Here is a 19,200-nt window from a genome sequence, read left to right on the forward strand (position 1 = left end):
TTGCTTAGGACCTCACTAAATTGCTGAAACTGGTTTTGAACTCACAATCCTTCTGCCTCAGCCTCCTGAGCCACTGGGATTACAAGTGTGCACCACCATACCCAGCCCATTTTAATTTTTATTCTGAAACTAAAGTCTCAATAAGTTGCTTAGGGCCTCACTAAGTTACTAAGGTTGTCCTCAAATTTTGTAATCCTCCTGCCTCAGCCTCCTGAGTCACTAGCATTACAAGTATGTACCACCTCACCCAGTTCTTAGATTTTTTTTTTTTTTTTTTTGGTACTGGGGATTGAACCTAAGGAACTCTATTACTGGGTTGCATCCCTAGCCCTTTTAATTTTTTTTATTTTGAGACAGGTCTTACTAAGTTTCCCAGACAGGCCTTGAACTTGAGATTCTTCTGCCTCAACCTCCTAAGTTGCTGGATAACAGGCCTGCATCACCATACCCAGCTGTCTCTTAGATTTTCTAAGTATCTGGACAACAAGAGCCATGTTTTACCTTGTCCTCCACATGGCCCAGCCTGGAGCTTCCAACATTAATAGCATTGTGTAAGCACATAGTTTTGCTGCTATAGATAACTCAGTAAAGATATCATTCTTATTTTGGGTGTGTGTGTCTCTGTGTGTTTATATGTAGTCACATGTGTCTGCTCTTGTTCAGTAAACTAAGGAATTCTAGAGGAGGAAATGTCCATCTTGGGAAGAAAGTTAGAAGATGATTCAAAAATAAGTTAAGCCAGGTGCAATGACACACACCTATAATCCCAGTAACTATGGAAGTTTGAGGCCAGCATCAGCAATTTAGGGAGAACCTGTCTCAAAATAAAAATAAAAAAGACTGGTACTATAGTGCTATAAAAAACAAAACTAAAACAACAACAAAATAAAATAAAATAAAAAGGGCTGTGGAATTAGTTCAGTGGTAGAACACTTGTCTAGCATAAGCAAACCCCTGGGTTCAATCATCAGTGCTGCAAGAAACCACACACACACACAAAAAAATATATATCCATATATATATATGATTTGGATTTTTTTCAAAATCCATGCAATGAATTTCTGCCCTCAATACACATTCAGTCTATACTCATCAATTTTTCTCAAACCTTAATATGCATTAGAATCAACAGGGTGTGGGGATTGTTGTTTAAATTCAGATTCAGGGTTGAGAGTAGCTCAGTGGTAGAGCATGAGATCAGCACTTTTAAAGCCCTGGGTTTGATCCCCCCACCCCCCCAAAAAAAAACAGATTCCAAGGCACCCTCCCCCACAGGGCGTTATTAAATGGGTCTGGGGTAATGTCTCTTTCTTTGTATTTCTGACTATCTCTACAGTAAATTCTGAGTCAGCAGGTTCTTGGACTAGACTTTGAAAGACACTGAACACATTTTCCATTTTCATCTTCACCAGAGATCCTCTAACTTTTCACTATCAGACGGTTTATTATTTCTTTCCCCATTTAAAACACAGTTATGCCAGGTGCTGTGATTCAGGTCTGTAATCCCAGCAGTTTGGGAGGCTGAATCAGAAGGATCACAAGTTCAAAGGCAGCCTCACCAACTTAGCAAGATCCTAAGCAACTTAGCAAGAGCCTAGCTCAAAATAAAAAATAAAGGGCTGAGGATGTGACTCAGTAGTTAAGCGCTTCTAGGTTCAATCTCTGGCACAAAAATAAAATTAAAAATTAAAAAAAAAACCCTCACAGTTATTTGACACTTAGTACGTGCCAGACACAATTCAGAGGATTTTACAAATTTTAAAAATCTTATTTATTTATTTATTTGTTTATTCATTCATTCATTCATTAAAAAAAATTTTTTTGTAGTTGTAGATGGACAACATGCCTTTATTTTGTTTATTTTTTTTTATGTGGTGCTAAGGATCGAACCCAGTGCCTCACACAGGCTAGACAAGGGCTCTGCCACTGAGCTACAACCCCAGCCCTCACTCATTCATTTTTGGTACATTTAACTCAGGGGTGTTTTATCACTGACCTACAGCCCCAGTGCTCTTTTTAAACTTGCAATCCTCCTGCCTCAGCCTCCCAAGTCACTGGGATTATAGGCATGCACCATCATTCCTAGCAGGATTTAAAAATATTAACTCATTTAGTAATCATAACAAACCTTATAATGTAGATACTATTATCCTTCCCCATCTTTTTTTCTTGAGATGGGGTCTTACTATATCATCCAGGCTGGTTACAACCTCCTGAGCTCAAGTGATCCTCCATCTCAACCTCACAAGTGCTGGGATTATGGGCTCATGCCACCATGCCCACTTACAGATGAAGAAATTGAAATACAGAGAAATTTAGTGACTTGTCCAAGGTCATTCAGCTAACAAGTTTTTTTCAATTAAAGTCAAATTCATATAATATAAATTAGCCATTTTAAAGTGTACAAGTCAGTGGCATTTAGTAGATTAACTATGCAAATACCACATCTAGTTTTAAAATGTTTTTCTCACCCCTAAAATGAAGTGCTATACCTAGCTAGGCACAGTGGCACACAGCTGTAATCCCAGTGACTCAGGAGGTTGAAGAAGGAGGATTATAAATTTAAGGCTAGCCTCAGCAAATTAATGAGATACTGTCTCAATTTTTTTAAAAATAGAAAAAATAAATAAAAAGGCTTGTGGATGTATTTCAGTAGCAGAGTACCCCTGGGTTCAATCCCCAATAACGGAAGAAAAAAGAAAGAAACCCCATACCTGCTAAACAATGGTTCCCCATTGCCCTCTTCCCATCCTCTGGCAATCACCTACCTGCTTTCTATTTCTATGGATTTACCTGTTCTGTATATTTCATTTAAATTTAATTATATAATATGTGCCCATTTGTATTTGTCTTCTTTCACTTAACAATGTTTTTGAGGTTCATTGATGTTATAGCATATATCAGTACACTATTCTTTTTCATGGCTGAATAATATTTCACTGTATGGATGGGCCACAGTTTATCTATTCCTAGCCAGTAAGTTTCAAATCAGGATTTGAATCCAGGCAGTCTGACTTCAGAGTCTGTGGCCTTAACCCTTGTGTTTGAAATATTTAGCTACTTAAGTAGAATATTTTTCAAATAATAATTAATTTGTTATTTAAAAATTTATCAAATACATATAAAACTGCGTCATAACTTCAGATCAGTCCAGGATTACCACATTGAGGTTATTTAATTCCGTCCCAAATACACACACACACACACACACACACACACACACACTCTTGATGTTGTTGCAGATTAATTTTATGCAATTATTTTTTCACTTAATGAATTATAAGAGAGATTTCATAGACTCTTCAAGAAATATTTATGAATTTGTAGACCCCAGTTTGAGTTCCATTGACCACAAATCTCTGCAAGATACCCGGTCAACAAAGAGAGATTCCATCAAATTGCTCAGTACACTGCACTGACAATCCAGAAAGTGGTTTCATGCATGTTAGATTTTCCATACCAAGTAGCTAAACAAAAGAGTTGATCTGAGCACTTTGGTGCATGCCTGTAATCCCAGTGACTCAGGAGGTTGAGGCAGGAGGATCACGAGTTCAAGCCCAGCCTCAACAAGTTAGTGAGACCCTAAGCAAGTTAGAGAGCCCCTGTCTCAAATTAAAAAATAAAAAGCACTGGGGGCTGGGGTTGTGACTCACTGGTAGAGCACTTGCTTTGCACATGTGAAGGACTGGGTTCAATCCTTAGCACCACATAAAAATAAAAAAATAAAGATATTGTGTGTCCATCTACAACTAAAAAAAAATTTTAAAGTAAAAAAATAAAAAGCACTGGGGATGTAGCTCAGTAATTAGGTGCCCCTGGGTTCAATCCTCAACACACACACACACACACACAAAAAGTGTTAGAGGGTAACCTTCAGTAATTAGAAAATTTTAAAATACAATAAGTCTGTTTCAGTGTTCTATTTTAACTAGAGCTTTACCATTAAGGGTGTGTATGGCCATGTCCTGGGGGTCGATAAGTACACCTGCCCTTTTTTGTGCTGCTGTGTATTGGTCCCAGGAATGCTTTACTGTTGAACTACATCCCCACCTTTTTTTTTTTCTGTACTAGGGATTTAACCCTGAGGCACCTTACCACTGAGCCACATTCCCAGCCCTTTTTACATTTTATTTTGAGATGGGGTCTCCCTAAAAATTGCCTAGGGCTTCGTTAAATTGCTGAGGCTGGCTTTGAACTCTGAATCCTCCTACCTCAGCCTCCCAAACTACTGGGATTACAGGCATAAACCACTGCACCTGGCCCCACCCTTTTTTTTTTTTTTAATTTTGAGACAGAGTCTTGATAAATTGCCTAGACCAGCCTCATACTTGTGATCTTCCTGCCTCAGCCTTCCAAGTAGCTGGTAGTATAGGCATTCACAACCATGTCAGACCTTTGACTACCCGTTGAAAGGTAGGTGAAAGCCTATGCTGGATTTACCAGATAGGCCTTCCAGACCTGAAGTGTCTACTTTGATGGAGTTCAGGTGGGAATGCTATACCAACACAATACTGATTGCATAATTTTTCTCCTGACTTCTCAAGGTTGTGGCCAAAATAACAACACAATAAGAGGCTTGCATTTTTTCTGGAGGTTTGTGGTACCCATGGCTCTAGTCTAAGAGCCCCATTTGATGTTCTAAGTATTGTCCTTTTCAGAGGATTCCTTGTTAACCCATCAGAGACCAAACAATTGAGCTCTATTCAAAACCAATAGCCTTGGGGCTGGGGCTGGGGCTCAGTTGTAGAGTGCTCACCTAGCATGCCTGAGGCACTGGGTTCAATCCTCAGCACCAGTAATAATAAATAAAATAAAGGTAATGTGTCCATCTACAACTAAATAAATTCATTTAAAAAACCCAATAGCCTTGACTTTGTTCAGCAGAATAAACTAAATATCAACCCAGGTGTACATGCCTGTAATCCCAGTTAGTCAGGAGGCTGAGGTAGGAGGATCACAAGTTCAAGGCCAGCCTCAGCAATTTAGCAAGGCCCTAGTCAATTTAGAGACCCTGCCTCAAAATAAAAAATAAAAAGGTCTGGGGATCGGCTCAGTGGTTAAGCGGCCCTGAGTTCAATCCCTGGTACCAAAAAAAAAAAAAAAAAAGAATGTCAGGGAGTTCTGGTTAACTCAACCAATATTGGCTTTGTGTGGTCTAAATGAATGATACCTCATATATTTGATCAGGCAATATTCTATCCATTGGTCTTAATAGTAAACACAAGCATGTGTGGCAGATACTCACACACATACACATTTTATTTAAAAACAAAACCAACAACTCCTATTTGCCAAAATAAAATAATCACAAACCCCAAAAAATCAGAAATCAGAATTCTCTCTCTCTCTCTCTCTCTCTCTCTCTCTCTCTCTCTCTCTCTCTCTGTCTCTCTCAATCCAATGTAGTGCAATAATCTTTTACATTTATACGTGGCTTTGCAGGTCACAAAATGCTTCCCCATCCATGACTTCCATGTTTGTTGATTGATCAGAATGGTGCTGAGGCTCCTGAAGGGCCCTATGTAGAATCAAAGAGCAATGATATGTAGTGTGAGTGGCCTTGACTGTGTGCTGAGCTTCTGAACACCAGGCCTCTTGTGGAAGAGACATTCAGATGTATGGTGACTTTCAGGGACACAGCAGCACTTGGGGGATTGGGCTTTAGGACCCAACTCTTTCTTTTTAATGTTTTTTTTTTTGTGTGTGTGTGTGTGTGTGTGTGTGTGGTGCTAGGGATTGAACCCAGGGCCTTGTGCATATGAGGCAAGCCCTCTCCCAACTGAGCTATATTCCCAGCCCAGTACCCAACTCTTGAAGCCAAAAAGGCTGAGAGAAAAGCTCATCTGCACAAAGTCAGTACTGTAGCAGCAGAGGAGGCAAGGATTGCAGGGCCTTTCCCAATTTCTTTCCATCAGTCATTCAGTTGACAAACTTTGAGTGCTTAAGCTCCTTGCCCCAGCTTGTTCTGGGTATTGCAGGTCAAACAAGACATGTCTCCTAGATCCCTCTGGCTATATGATTTGTGAGGTTTTCTCCCCCTTGAGTCTCTCCTTCTTGTTCATTACCATCCTAATTTGCCAGGAGATAAATGTGGAGGGAAGGGGTTCCACCCAATCACTCCCTCCCATTTCTTTCTCACTTTCTGTCTCTTGCACATGCATATACATACACATTATTTCACTAAGGGCCCCCAAGTTCCCAGAGCTCACCTGCTTCTGTCATTTTCCTCTAAGTAAGAAGAGTATTGAATAAACCAGATCTATGGGATCAAAATGAAAGTTTGCAATGTATAGTAATACTTATAATCCCTCACATCTTTATAGAACTTAATAGTTCACAACACACTTCCATCCCTATTCCCTTATTTGATCTTGTGTCCTATCGTCATCATTCACATTCAAAGGCAACCTTCTGATTGTGATCCGCATCTGTGAGTGAAACACGACTAAGATGGGACCAAAAGGCCCTCCTGCCTCTGGTAACAGACATTAGGATGTTTTTTTTTTTCCTTTGTTATCCTTTTCTTTCTTTTATTTATTTATTTTTTTGGTGTGTGTGTGTGTGTGCGCGCGCACGCCTCTCTCTTGCTGTGTTGTGCTGTTTGTAGTTACCTGTGACTCAGCTTCCCAGCCTCTGGGGGCTTTAGAACCCCATGGAATAAGGTTGCTGGCTAGCTAGCCCCCCAAGTTTGAATAAAAAGCCCTTGGCTCCTGCCAGGATGTGGGGCTAACAGAGAAAAGACCCTTGTCTTCTGGCAGCTCCAAAGCAAGCCCTAGCTTACCTCAGTAAATTGGGCAGGCCAGGTTTGGGAGAAGGGAGCAGTTCCAATAGAACAAGAAAAGGAGCATGCCCTGAAACTTTTAGGAGCATATGAAATGAGGCTCTGGCCAGGTACAATGCTGCACACCTGTAATCCCAGCTACTTGGGAGGCTGAGGCAGGAGGATTACAAGTTGAAGGTCAGTCTCAGCAATTTAGTGAGAACTTGTCTCAAAATAAAAAAGGATTGGGGATATTGCTCAGTGCCATAATGCTTGCTTAGAATGCTAAAGGCCTTGGGTTCGAGTTCAAACCCAAGAACTATATAAAAAAAAAAAAAGAAACAAACAAACAAAAAGAAAAGGAAGAAAGAAATGAGTCTCTGGCTGATGTGGTGGTGCATGCCTGTAATCCCAGCAGCTCAGGAGGCTAAGGCAGGAGGATTGCAAGTTCAAAGTCAGCCTCAGAAACTTAGTGAGGCCCTTACCAACTCAGCAAGAGCCTGTCTCTAAGTAAAATATATTTAAAAAGGAGCTGGGGATGTGGCTCAGTGGCTAAATGCCCCTGGATTCAGTCCCTGGTACAAGAAAAAAGAAGGAGGAGGAGGAGGAGGAGGAGGAGGAGGAGGAGGAGGAGGAGGAAGTGGAGAAAGTCCTTTCTGAAGCTGGGGAGGCAGAGGCAAAGCTCAGGCTTTGCAGGGTGCAGACCCACTCAAGGCATCTAGGCTTACAGAAGATGCTTCCAAAAGGCAGAGGAGTCCCCATTGTACCTACTGGGCTTCTAGACTTTAAAAAAAAAAAACCCAAATACTTTGATTTAGTTTTCCCCATTTCTTCACAGACTCTCATATCTCCCTTCACTGTCCAATTTCTCTATTGAGCTGTCTTCTACCTCTATTCCTCTAACATAGCCCCAGTTTTCTGAGCTAAAGATGCTTTCACCGAATGCCCACCCCCAGAAAGTTGCAAACATTCTCAAACTCCACCAGCCATCCCTCCCTCTACAAGGTTCCTAGCCCATGGCTGTGGCACAGCCAATCCCACCATCCACCTGGCCCACAGCTAGTCCCAGATGGGAAAACCTAAGGAAAAAGGGAGGAATAGGGATATATAAACCGACAGTGCCTTGATGGTTTGCAGTAGCTAGAGGATCAAAAGCTGTCCCCTCCTAGTAGAAAGAATCAAAGCTGTCTGTCTTGGTAGTTTCGGAGCAGAGGACCCAAATATCAGGAATCTAGCTCTTAGCTAGTGACTAGGTTAAAAAAGGATGAGTTAAAAAGTGTCGAGTGACTGACTGATATGCTGGGCTAGGACAGAGACCCACGACCCCCTTCCTTCATCCTTAGATGAAATTGAGTTTGGATGGTCAGTTGAAGCTTCCAGCCTCCCGCAGCCTTGGAAATTCCCTTCCTTTAGGAAAGGAGCTTCATTTCAGCCCAGGAACCCCCAACCAAGTCGTCTTCCAGTCCCTGCCCTAGCGTTTGGATCTGGCGGAGTTAGCATTGTCGCTCCGGTAGTGGCAGCCAGTGCGGGCCGGGAGTGTGTAATTGCAACCACTTCCTGCCCCAGCTTGCCCTAGGGCTGGCCCCGCCCCTGAGGACAGTCGAGGCGGAGCCCAGGTACAGTAAGTGAGTCGGGTGGGGGTGGGGGGTTGCTGCCTGGTAGAGACAGCCCTCAAGGGAAATCAGCTGAGACTCATAAAAAGGAGGGGGGCCCTCAATTTTGAGCCCACCAGCACTGAAGGGGCCTGAGGCATTCTGTTGACAGAACCCTTCCCGCAGAGAAGGATCTAGACCATAGTTCCTCTCCTACTAGTCTGTGATAAGGTCCAATATAAGCTTTATTCATGATCTCTGAACACCCTAAACCCCAGAAGAAGGTAAGGAAGGAGGAGTTCAGGTCTACAGGTAGGGATGCTCTGCTCTCTGGCCTATGCTCCGATGCTGTCCCCCTAAGCAATTTAGGGCAGAGTAGAAAGATAAGGGGTGGGGGATGCTAAAAAGACTTTGGAGGAATGCAACACCATTAGTCTGCAAGTGCCTCTCCTTTCATGCAGTTTCCAGAATTCTCTGGCAGGTCGTATCCTCTGGCTGCTGGCTACTCAGGCCTCAAAATACCCAGTGTGTACAGAGCTAGTCCTCCATCAGGCACCTGGGAGGTACCAGAAAAGCAGAAAGACAGATGGCTCCATCCTTTGGGAGAGCAAGATATCAACTGGGCATTATGGTAGAGTGGTCAAAGCATGAACTTTGTAGTCAAAGATGGAGACCACAGCCCTACCCTACCCCATGTATTAGTTCTGTGACCTTGGGCAGCTTCCTTATCATGTCTAAGCTTCAGTTTCCTGGTGGGTAAAATGAACCTTGCCTTACAAGGTTGTAGTATAGGTGAAATAAGACATGTATGGGAAAGCGATTTGAAAGCTGTAAAGCACTACGCAAAGGCAAAGAGCAGATGGGGTGGAAGTGAGACAGGACCCTAATGGGGAAACACCAGCGAGTGGGCATTAATGGTGAGGGTGCGAACTGTCCACTGGAGTGTCACATGAGTGCGCTGTAACAGGGCTATCGGAGGTGGCAGGGGCGGGGGGGGGGGTGTTAAGTCTTCAGTTGGAGGTTGGTCTGAAAGAGGAGATTCCCAAGTAAAGGGCTGATTGGCAAGGTGGAGAGAAAATCATAATCTCTTTCTTTTGAGAAAAGGCTTGCACCATGCTGGTTGCCTTAATCGTGCCCATGTGAAGAGGCCAGCTGCGGGTAAGAGTTCTGTTTGTGGGTGGGGGTAGCCTGTCAGCCCTCGAAGTGTAAGGCAGCAGCTGGAAGCACACCGCTTGCTCGCATACCACGCTTGCAGCATGCATGCGCTCGCTAGAATGAGCAGGGAATGTCTCCTCTCCTCGCCCTCTGCAGACAGAGGAGAGCTGAGCCAAGGGGAGCTGAGCTTGTTAAATGACAGCTGCAAACCTGTAGGATTCTTTATCCCCTTTGCATTCTGGCAAGGGGCTGCCTGGCCTGGCTGACCCCTGCCCTCCCTTCTCTGATCTGCAGGAGTCCTGCCTCCTCCTACTTGTGAATGGACCATCCTCACTTGCTTTGGTGGATACTGAGGGAAGGTGTGCCATATGTAGTGGTGGCACATGTTCAGGATGCACCCTTGTCTGTGCATGTCAGAAACCATCTGTACAGGTCCAGGCAGATGTCTGTACACAAATGTGTCACATATGTGCATGCTTCAGGTATGGAGAACACAGGACTGCCATTTCTGATCCTGTCTGACTTTGGACCAGGGACCTTCTCATCTGTAAAAGGAAGAGATTTATAACAGCATCTTAGAGGGCTCTTTCTGCTCAGATGTTCAGTGTTTCTATACATAGGGCTCTGGCTATTTAAAAAGTCAGGGCAGTATTGGGGGGTGGGGGTCAGCCAGACCAGTTGTGCTGTTGGCTGTAGACACTTCAAATGTTTAGGTTTGGAGATTCAGCTTTCAAAAGGCCTGCTACTTGGCATCATGTAACTTCTGCTCACTTTCCAACAAGTGGTCTTATGATGACATTGGGACTGTGGTATGATGGTATTTATGTATTTGCTCTGTGAATTTATATAATTGTGAGTGCAACCATGGGTGCATGTTTAAGTTGCTTCACAGAATATGAGAATGGAACTAGATCCTGGAGGTTCCTTCCATTTCATTTTTTTTTTTTGGTAGTTGTAAATGGACAGCATGTCTTCATTTTATTTGTTTCATTTTTGTATGGTGCTAAGGATTGAACTCAGTGCCTCAAACATGCTAGGAAAGTGCTCTGCCAGTGAACTACAGCCTCAGCCCCAGTTCTTTCCATTTCTACTTCATTTGTTCAACAGCCCCTTGTATCTGTGCAGGAAATTGCAGAGGAAAATAAGGCATAGTTTCTGCCCTCCAGGAGCTCACCTTCTATGGGGGAGAGAAACAAATAATTACAATATGATAATAAATTCTGTGCTATGGGAGTACAGAGGAAATACCAATTAATTCTGCCTGGGGGTGTCTGGCATAGAAACTATGCCCCGTGACACAGTCTCATTCTACAATCATTGTACAACCAATGAGTTTTTTAAAAATTTTTTTTAGTTGTAGATGGACACAATACCTTTATTTTATTTGTTTATTTTTACATGGTGCCAAAGATCGAACCCAGTGCCTCATGCATGCTAGGCAAGCGCTCTACCACTGAGCCACAACCCCAGCCCTGGCCAATGAGTTTTTACCATCACTTTTCCTACTTCCAAAATATTCAATCTGTTCTTCACCACCCCCACCCCCCACCCCGACACACACACTTCTCAGCAAATCAAGGAAGATGCAGAGTGCAAAGTGGAAGGCATCAAGGAGAACTTGGAAACCCCTAGTGAGCAGAGAGAGAAAAGTCCCTGGCTGGGAGTGTAAGTTGGGAAGAGTGTGTCCTCACAAAGGGCCCACTGCACAACCAGAAAGGGAGTGGCCAAATGGTATACTGGGATCAAAATGGCTCACTGAGAGCAACTGTGACCCATACCCCTCTCAGCTATAGGCCAGGAGAGGCCCAAGTGGGGACAGTGGAAGTTGCCTGTGTCACTGGTTTGGCTAATGCTGAGGTAGGGGTGGAGACTGAGAGGAAGGCTAGGGAAGAACTGAGAATCCAGTCCTTCCTGCCTGTCCAAAGGGTGTGAGGATGAAGATCACCTTCAACAGGGCATGCCCTTTGTGTTCTCTAAACTGGGGATGGGACTGCATTAGATATCTCCTCTCCGGGTGCCCCTGATGAACAGTAGTGCACCGTTTGCTAGATGATCGCTGAGGATAATAGGGCATCCCAAGTCTGTGTGGAGGGCAGATTAGAGGGAAGCTAACTGGCAGAGGGTAGGGAGGGACAGTAAGTTTGGACTCAGTACGAGGTTCTAACCATTGTCCTACCCGCCCAAGAGATGGCCTTAAGAGGTGAATCTCCAGGCCCCACCCTCACCCCCACCCCAATTCTGCGTCTCGCCCCCCCCCCGCCCCCGCTCAGCCCTCGAGGACTACCACCCAACTAGGACTGGAGCACGCCCTCCTCCTCCCATCCCTAGATCCCTAAAGCCAGGAGATGCTACAGCGAAGGGAACCCTGGGAGTGTGCCTTGAATGACCCCCAAACACATCTGGATTTTTGGAGATCAGGCCAGCCCCCGAAACGGACCCCATGGAAGTGCGCCAGAGGGAGGGAGCGGGGGAAGGGAGAGGCAGCGCAGAGTGAAGGGCCTGCCGTTTAGGACTCCTGGCCCCAAGACTAGGACCGTCCCAAACTTCCTGTTTCTTCCGGCCGCTCTGACCCCAGGGCTGCGGCTCCGAGATAGCTCAGGGCCTGGAAGTGCATGCTGGGTAAGCGCAGACGGACGGAGTAGGCGAGCTCCTCGCTGTCGCCCAGCGCAGGACCGGTGTGGGCGCGCGCTGGGCTTCCTTCCCCGGCGGTCACGCTTTGCATGTGGGATGGGCAGCGGGCAGGTGGCAGGGAGGCCCCCACGGCAAGGGCTCTGGGAGGAGCCTGAGCCTGGGCGGGGGCGGAGGGGGAAGGGGAGGAGGCGGCCCGAGGGGCGGGGGTGTGGGCTGGGAGTTTCTGCATTTTAAAGGGAAGCGGAGTTGCCTTCGTCGGAGGCCGAAGTTCCAGCCGACCTCGCCGCGCTGAGTGCAGGAAATCCTGGCGGGGCAGCGCAGCCTGCTTGGCCCTGGCGCAGACCCGAGCTCTCGGGCCCCCAGGAAGCCCTAAAGGGGTAGTTTAGGACGAGTAAAAAGAAGTCCTCCGTCACTCAGCGAGGAGAAAACTTAATGCAACTGGTAACTCCCTACCCAATGGTGGGACAAGTTTGGGACTTTTTTTTTTTTAATGCAGGGAAATACTCCACTCCAGAGGCGATCCCAATGGTTGAAGGGCGGAGGTCTGAAGGACAGCCCATCGCGCAGTGCCTTGGTCCTCGATGTGCACTGTATGGGGTGAGGGGGTCTTTGCTGCTACTCAGCTCCCGCTTCAATTGTAGGGGAGAGAAGAGGCTTTGGAAGGCTGATTAGACACTTAAAGATGCTAAATCAGAATACAAGTTTAACTCCCACCTCTACCCTCACCTTCCTTTGGGGCCACACCCCCTTGATCCTTATGACTGAATCTCCCTTGCACTTCTACCATCTCTCAATTTTCCGTACTCCCCAACACGTTTGCGTTGAACCTTGAAGAAAATGGTTAGTTATGCCCTCACTCGGGGGTCGATGTTAAATATAGGACCAGGCAAAGTGGGAGACAGAAGCCACAAGACACATAAGGGCCATTTTGAAGATGGAGGCATCTTTAAAATGAGAAACTTCAGCTCACTCAGGGAGTTACTGGTAGAGGTTAAACACAGCTTGGGAATGAGAGTGGGGTTGGTGTATAAGACTCAGATTAACAACCATATTCCCCACCAAGTCTCTCCAGATCCTCACCCAACTACTTTAGCAATCCTCTTTTATCCTCTCTCCAATGGCGAATGGCACTATAGCTATTTGATTATGTTTCTGTCGCCTGGGCTAGATTGTAAGTACTTCAATGATGGAAAATGGGTCTTCATATATCAGTGCCTAATAAAGTGTCTGGCACATAGAAGACACTCAATACATGTTTTTTTCTTAAATGACAGAAATTAGGTATCCAGACTCCCAGGCTTTTTCAAGTCAAAATACTACCTTATCTACCCATCCACCTACACATCTGGCTTAGACATACTCCTTTAGGGGCAAGATCTTTCTGTTGCCACACAACCCTGGTGCTGGGCTTTGCACTTAGAGGGGTTTGCAAAAACACACACAGGGGTGAGGGACCATATTTGACTTACTGGTTAGCTCACCTAGCCAGGGGCAGAATCAAGCTGTCCAGTTACAAATCTGTTATGTATGTTCTGTGCTCTGGTGCCCTTCTCCCAAACCAAAATATAGCAGGCAGTGCAAGCATTTATGCAAATGATCCAAGAGCCCTGCTGCTTTCAAAAATAAATGATGGAGCCCATATCAGTAGTTGCAGTGTGTCTTGGCAGGGTTTGGAAGAGGCCCTGCCCGCACTTGCTAGTTCTCCGGGGAAGCCCAGCACAGTGAGGAGCAGTGTCCCCTACACTCCTTGTTTCCCCCTCCCCTACAAAACTACAAACAGCCACAAACCACATGGCCCACAAGCAACAGAGATTTGTGGCCTTTGGAACCTCCCAGGGCAGGGGTCAGTCAGGAGGTCAAAGGGGGTGTAGGCATCACACAGTCCAGAGTCATTACTCTAATGCCCTCTGGGAGAGTTTTGAATCAATGGGCCTATTTGTCCTCCCTCCGGGGAAGACTGGGGGTAGGGCAGTGGGGGTCCATTATCAAGCCCACCCCCACAACACTGCCTCCAAGAAGCTCACCCGAGGACCTGGCATTCTCCTAACCTTACTGCTACCCAGAAGAGACAGAAACCGGAAGTAGGATGATTTCTGTGGGACTGGGCAGATAGGATGTTTCCTTTGCTTTCTAGGTTAGGAATCTAGGAGTCTGGGCTTTTATTAGGGAGTCTGATGCATTTACAGAGCCAGCAGAATGACTTTGGGCCCCTGTTGACTCCTCCACATGCTGACAAATAGCCAGTTTCCAGCAAGATTGTGCCCTAGCCTATGATTGTTCCTTCTGGGAGAGTTTCAGAATCATTCCATATGGGAAAGAGGTGGGATAGTATTGTGGTACAAGGCCTGGACTTGGGCATTGGCCCACTCTGGATTCCAAACCTAGCTCTAGCACTGACCAGCTGTGTGACGTCTTCAAAAAGTTGTCTTCTCTGAGCCATAGCTTACTTATTGTGAAAGGGGAATAATATCTACCTAACTGTTATTGGGTTTCAATATGGTGCGTGCTATGTACTTGACACTTTGGCAGGCAAGGCCTTTCCCTGCCCCCTTCAGTACTGGGGATTGAACCCAGGGCCTTGCACATGTTAGGCAACTGCTTTACCACAGAGCTACATCCCCAGCCTGTCCTTGGCACTTCGGAAGGGCTCAATAAATAGTACCCACAGTGCCTATTCTTATTAGTTTTTGTTTCAAACAAGTACTGTTCTGCCTGGTACCTGTCGGGGGCACTTAGCTGAAGCCACTCCCAAGATCCTGGAGAGATGGAATTCCTTCTGGCAACCCTTCCCTCCCAACATTAGTGTCATTTGTTACTGGATTGGCCAGAGCCAGCTTAAGGTGCAGCAAGTGTGGCTGTGGCCACAGGCAATATCCCCCAGGGGAATTAGATTTATTAACCAAAATGGTATTAAGCAGTCAGCTGGGAGTCTCAGGGAAATAGTCACTCTATAGGCTTTAAAATGTATAATCTTGGAATCTAAGGCCAGGTTAGTACCCTGGCTCTAGCCACCACACCACTAGCTAAAGTGAATTTAGAGAGGCAATTTTGGAAGCATTTTTGTCTGATTTATAACTTTGCTCTTCAATGGCCTTTGTTTAGGAACATTTACTCTGGTTCAGAAGGTGGGGAGTCTACTTTTTATTCCAAATTTTGGCGGGGGGTGGGCAGGGAGTTGGTAGCATGAGGACCCGAAGCTGGCTAAGTGCAGGGCAAGATGGCAGGGAAATAATCCGGTTCTGACAGGAGTTCACGAATATGTAGATCCAGCTCTGCTTTTGCAGGGCACTTTTCATCTCACTTTTGGATTCGCCCTTATTTATTGAGTTTGGACTGCAAAGTGGAGAGAGACGGGTGTCTCCTATCAGACTCGGGGCTCCCCGAGGTCGGAGATCTACGTCACCCCACAGAGCTGGAAGCTTTCCGACGGCGGGGCCAGGGTCTCCTCCCTTAGGCTGGCCATTCTCCGTATGGGGACCAAGTAAGCCACCTCTGCTCTGGGAGCGGCTCCCGGATCCGTGCCCGGTGCATTCCTTGGTATCAGAAGTGCCCGGAGGCTCAGCACCCCAGGCAGAGCGATTGGCGCGAATGCCTCCCGGAAAGGATGCCTCTGGGGGCCGAACTCCCCGGACCTCAGGCTAGAGAGGGGAGCCAGGAGCTGCCCGCAGCGGCAGAAGGGAGGGGCCACGTGGTGGGGAGCTGCAGAGGGGTGCCCCGAGTCCGCCCTTTTGTTTGTCCCCCGCGCCGAAGCCCTCTCCCCAAAGAGGGCTGGCTGCCGGGGAGGAGGGACCGCCAGCGCGGGGGAGGGGAAGGGAGGGGAGAGGGCGCGAGCACTGTGGGGGCTGGGAGAGGCTGGAGGGTGGGGGACCAAGGCCGAGCGCAGAGGAGCGGCCAGAGCTGCTGGAGAAGGCGCGGAGGAAAAAGCGGAGGAAGGAAACCCATCCTGCCCCCAACACCCCAGTGTCTCCTGTTACCAACCGAAAGGTGCTGCCTCAGGAAGAGGTGATCTGAGCCGTTGAGAGCAGACGGTCACGTGAACCGAGGAGAAAGAGAGAGAGAGGGAGAGAGGGAAAGAGAGAAAAGAGCGCCGTAGAGCCAGCGCGACAGAAAGCCCACAGACAGACCCACAGACAAAGAGCCCAAGAGGGAGGCCAGCGTGGACCGCGAGAGAAAGGAGTAGCAGAAGAGAGGAAGAGAGCTTGGTCCCGGTCCTTCCCCCTCCTTTTCCTTCTCCTCAGCCTCAACTCTGAGGTCTCTTACTTACAGAGCCCAAAGACCAAATGGGGGCCAGGGCCAGGAGGGCCTGTCCTCTCGCCTATGAGCCTTCATTCCCTGCTATCTCATCCTGCTAGGTTTGACGCTTCCCCACTCCTGGAACAACAAATTGGCTGTAAATACTCCTTTTTTAGCGTGCAAAATATTGACAGTTCCCTGTTATCCGCAGAGGTCTTTCCCACTGCCCTTGCAATCTGGAATTTCCCAGACCTTAGAGTCCCACTCAGGTCCGCTAGGACTTGGGACCCTGGGCAGACTAAGTCCATCCCGTTAGTCAACAATAAATGAGGCTTTGGCTAGGAGTTCACTGTGCCAGGCACTGTGCTAGGTCCAGAGGCCTGCTAAAATGGTCAAAACAGCTGAGCCTGCTTTCTAGAAGCTTTAATTCAGAGGGAGAAAAGGTCAGGGACTCAGAAAGGGCCAACATTGAATGGGACTATACCCGGGACTGGAGGGAGTATGGAGGAAGGAGAAATGACATGAACAGGAAGGCTTCTTGGAGGAAGTAGGGTTTGAGCAAGGCTTTGAAGGCTGAGGAGAGCTTTGGAGTCCAGGGGATGTAGGGACAGGTGGAAGGATATTCTAACCAGAGGGCTGGAGCAAAGGCTAGCTCCATCTAGCCAGAACCTGCACTGGTTCATAATTATAATGGTAAATCTCTCGTTTTAAAGCAAATTGGATTGTAAACATTGCTATTTTTCTTTATCTAATTGTAGGCCCTACTGCTGGACCCTCGTTGGTGCTGATTACTGGGAATTGGCTATAATTTTCCAAAGTGCTACCAATTCAATGAAAACTTTGCTTGGCCTGCTTTTCCCATTGAGGAAGCATGGGCCAGGAGGAAATGAAGTCAGCATCCTGTCCCCTGTCCCCCTGCCCCATATGGATAGGAGGTGGCCACCTACTCAATGAGTATGGCCTAGGGGCACTGAGAGGTTTGCCTTGGTGTTGCCCTCTGCTTTCACCACACTCAGCCTCACCATTGGAGTCACTGGGGTTGGACAGCAAGGGCAGCATCTCTAAATCCAAGTTCCAAGTCCTTAGGAGCATGTCAGGTTTTCCTTGGGCATCCTGGTCCTTATTCTTATTGACATTTTTTAAAAAGATATTTTTAGTTGTAGATGGACACACTACCTTTATTTATTTACTTTTATGTGGTGCTGAGAATTGAATCCAGTCCCTCACACAGCGAGGCAAGCACTCCACCACTGAGCCACAACCCCAGCCCTCTTATTGACATCTTAATCATGTGAATTGCTTTATCTGTTACCCCTTAGTTTGCAAAAAAGAAAAAAAAAACAACAGTCAATTCCCCATTATCCACAGGGGGCTTCTCAAGGCCCTTGAGAACCCAGCTTCTCTTGACCTTAGACCCTTCCCTCTGACCTTAGACTCCTTCCTCTTTTGGGTGAGGCTGGCTGCTCTAGAAGGTGGGGCCTGACATGTGGGTATTTCAGTAGAACAAAGGACAACTACAAACTTTGGGTGGCAGGCCTAGAATATGGTAACCCTGAAGTTAGGGATATCACTTGAGAAATGGTTTGCTCAGGACAAGGAGACTCAAATCCAAGGAAATGCTGCAGATCTAATGGTACCCATCTCAACATTCTGGTGAAAAGGCTATCCCCTAACCAAACACCTTGACTATATAAGGCATTAATATCATCACAATCAACCTTTTGTGATTGTTACACTTCCTTCATTTCTTTATTCCACAAACATCTATTCAGCATCACTGTGTGTCCAGCTATGCTCTGGACTAGGGACAGAGTCCTTCCCCACCAGGAGCTTCTACTCTACTGAGAAAGAAATCACAAATTCTAAGGAGCAAGAGATAATGCTTCCCTTTGTTCTTATTTTATTAATTTTTTAAATTGTAGATGGACAGAATACCTTTATTTTATTTACTTGTTTGTATGTGGTGCTGAAGATCGAACCCAGTGCCTCACACTTGCCAGGAAAACACTCTACCACTGAACCAAAACCCAAGCAGAAAGCTCATGCTCATTGTCACAAATTTGGAAAATAGAGATAAGCAGAAAAATAATTTTTAATCAATGATTTTATTTATGCTACTTCTGAGCTGTGGGGAATTTAGCTAGGAAGCCTCTGGGAGCCTTAGTTTTCTCACCTATAAAGTAGGAGTAAGTTGCCTTACAGGGTCATTATGCAAAGACAAGGTAATGATTTATGTAAAAAAAATTGCCAAGAAGAGAACCTAGTTCTCAATGGCTCCTGGCTATTTTACAGAGATATTTGATAGGTGCATTTCCTTTCAGTCTTTTTTAAAAATGCATAGTTTCCCCACATAGCTTGTTATTCAACTCAGCACACAATTTTGTGACTTTTTTTTTTACTTAAAATTATAACAAGAATTTCCTCATGTTATTAAAAAAGGTCTTTGTAAACATCGTTTTAGTGGTCACATAATAGTCCATTGTGTAGATTCCTGTTGCTTTTTAAAAGCTCCCAGGCCTACTGTCTTCTTTGTCCTTTACCCATGACCACTCCAGCAATGCCTTTAACAACAGGTCTTTGCCAAACACAATTAAGGAACCACCTATTCCCCATCCCCCACATTCGGATTCAATTTCCCAAGACATTGATTGGGATCCTCACTTTCACTTAGGCATTTCTACAAGTGACTGTCCTTGCAGTTAGTGGCAGTTAAAACATTCTCAGGCTTCATGGTACCTGTTGTGAAAACACATCCCTGGCCTCAGAAGACCTTCTCTTCCTTCCCCTTGCCATTTTGCCACTCCCTAGACCCTAGCCTGCCCTCTGAGC

This window comes from Ictidomys tridecemlineatus, chromosome X, assembly GCF_052094955.1.
Source record: "Ictidomys tridecemlineatus isolate mIctTri1 chromosome X, mIctTri1.hap1, whole genome shotgun sequence".
In the NCBI taxonomy this organism is placed as follows: domain Eukaryota; kingdom Metazoa; phylum Chordata; class Mammalia; order Rodentia; family Sciuridae; genus Ictidomys; species Ictidomys tridecemlineatus.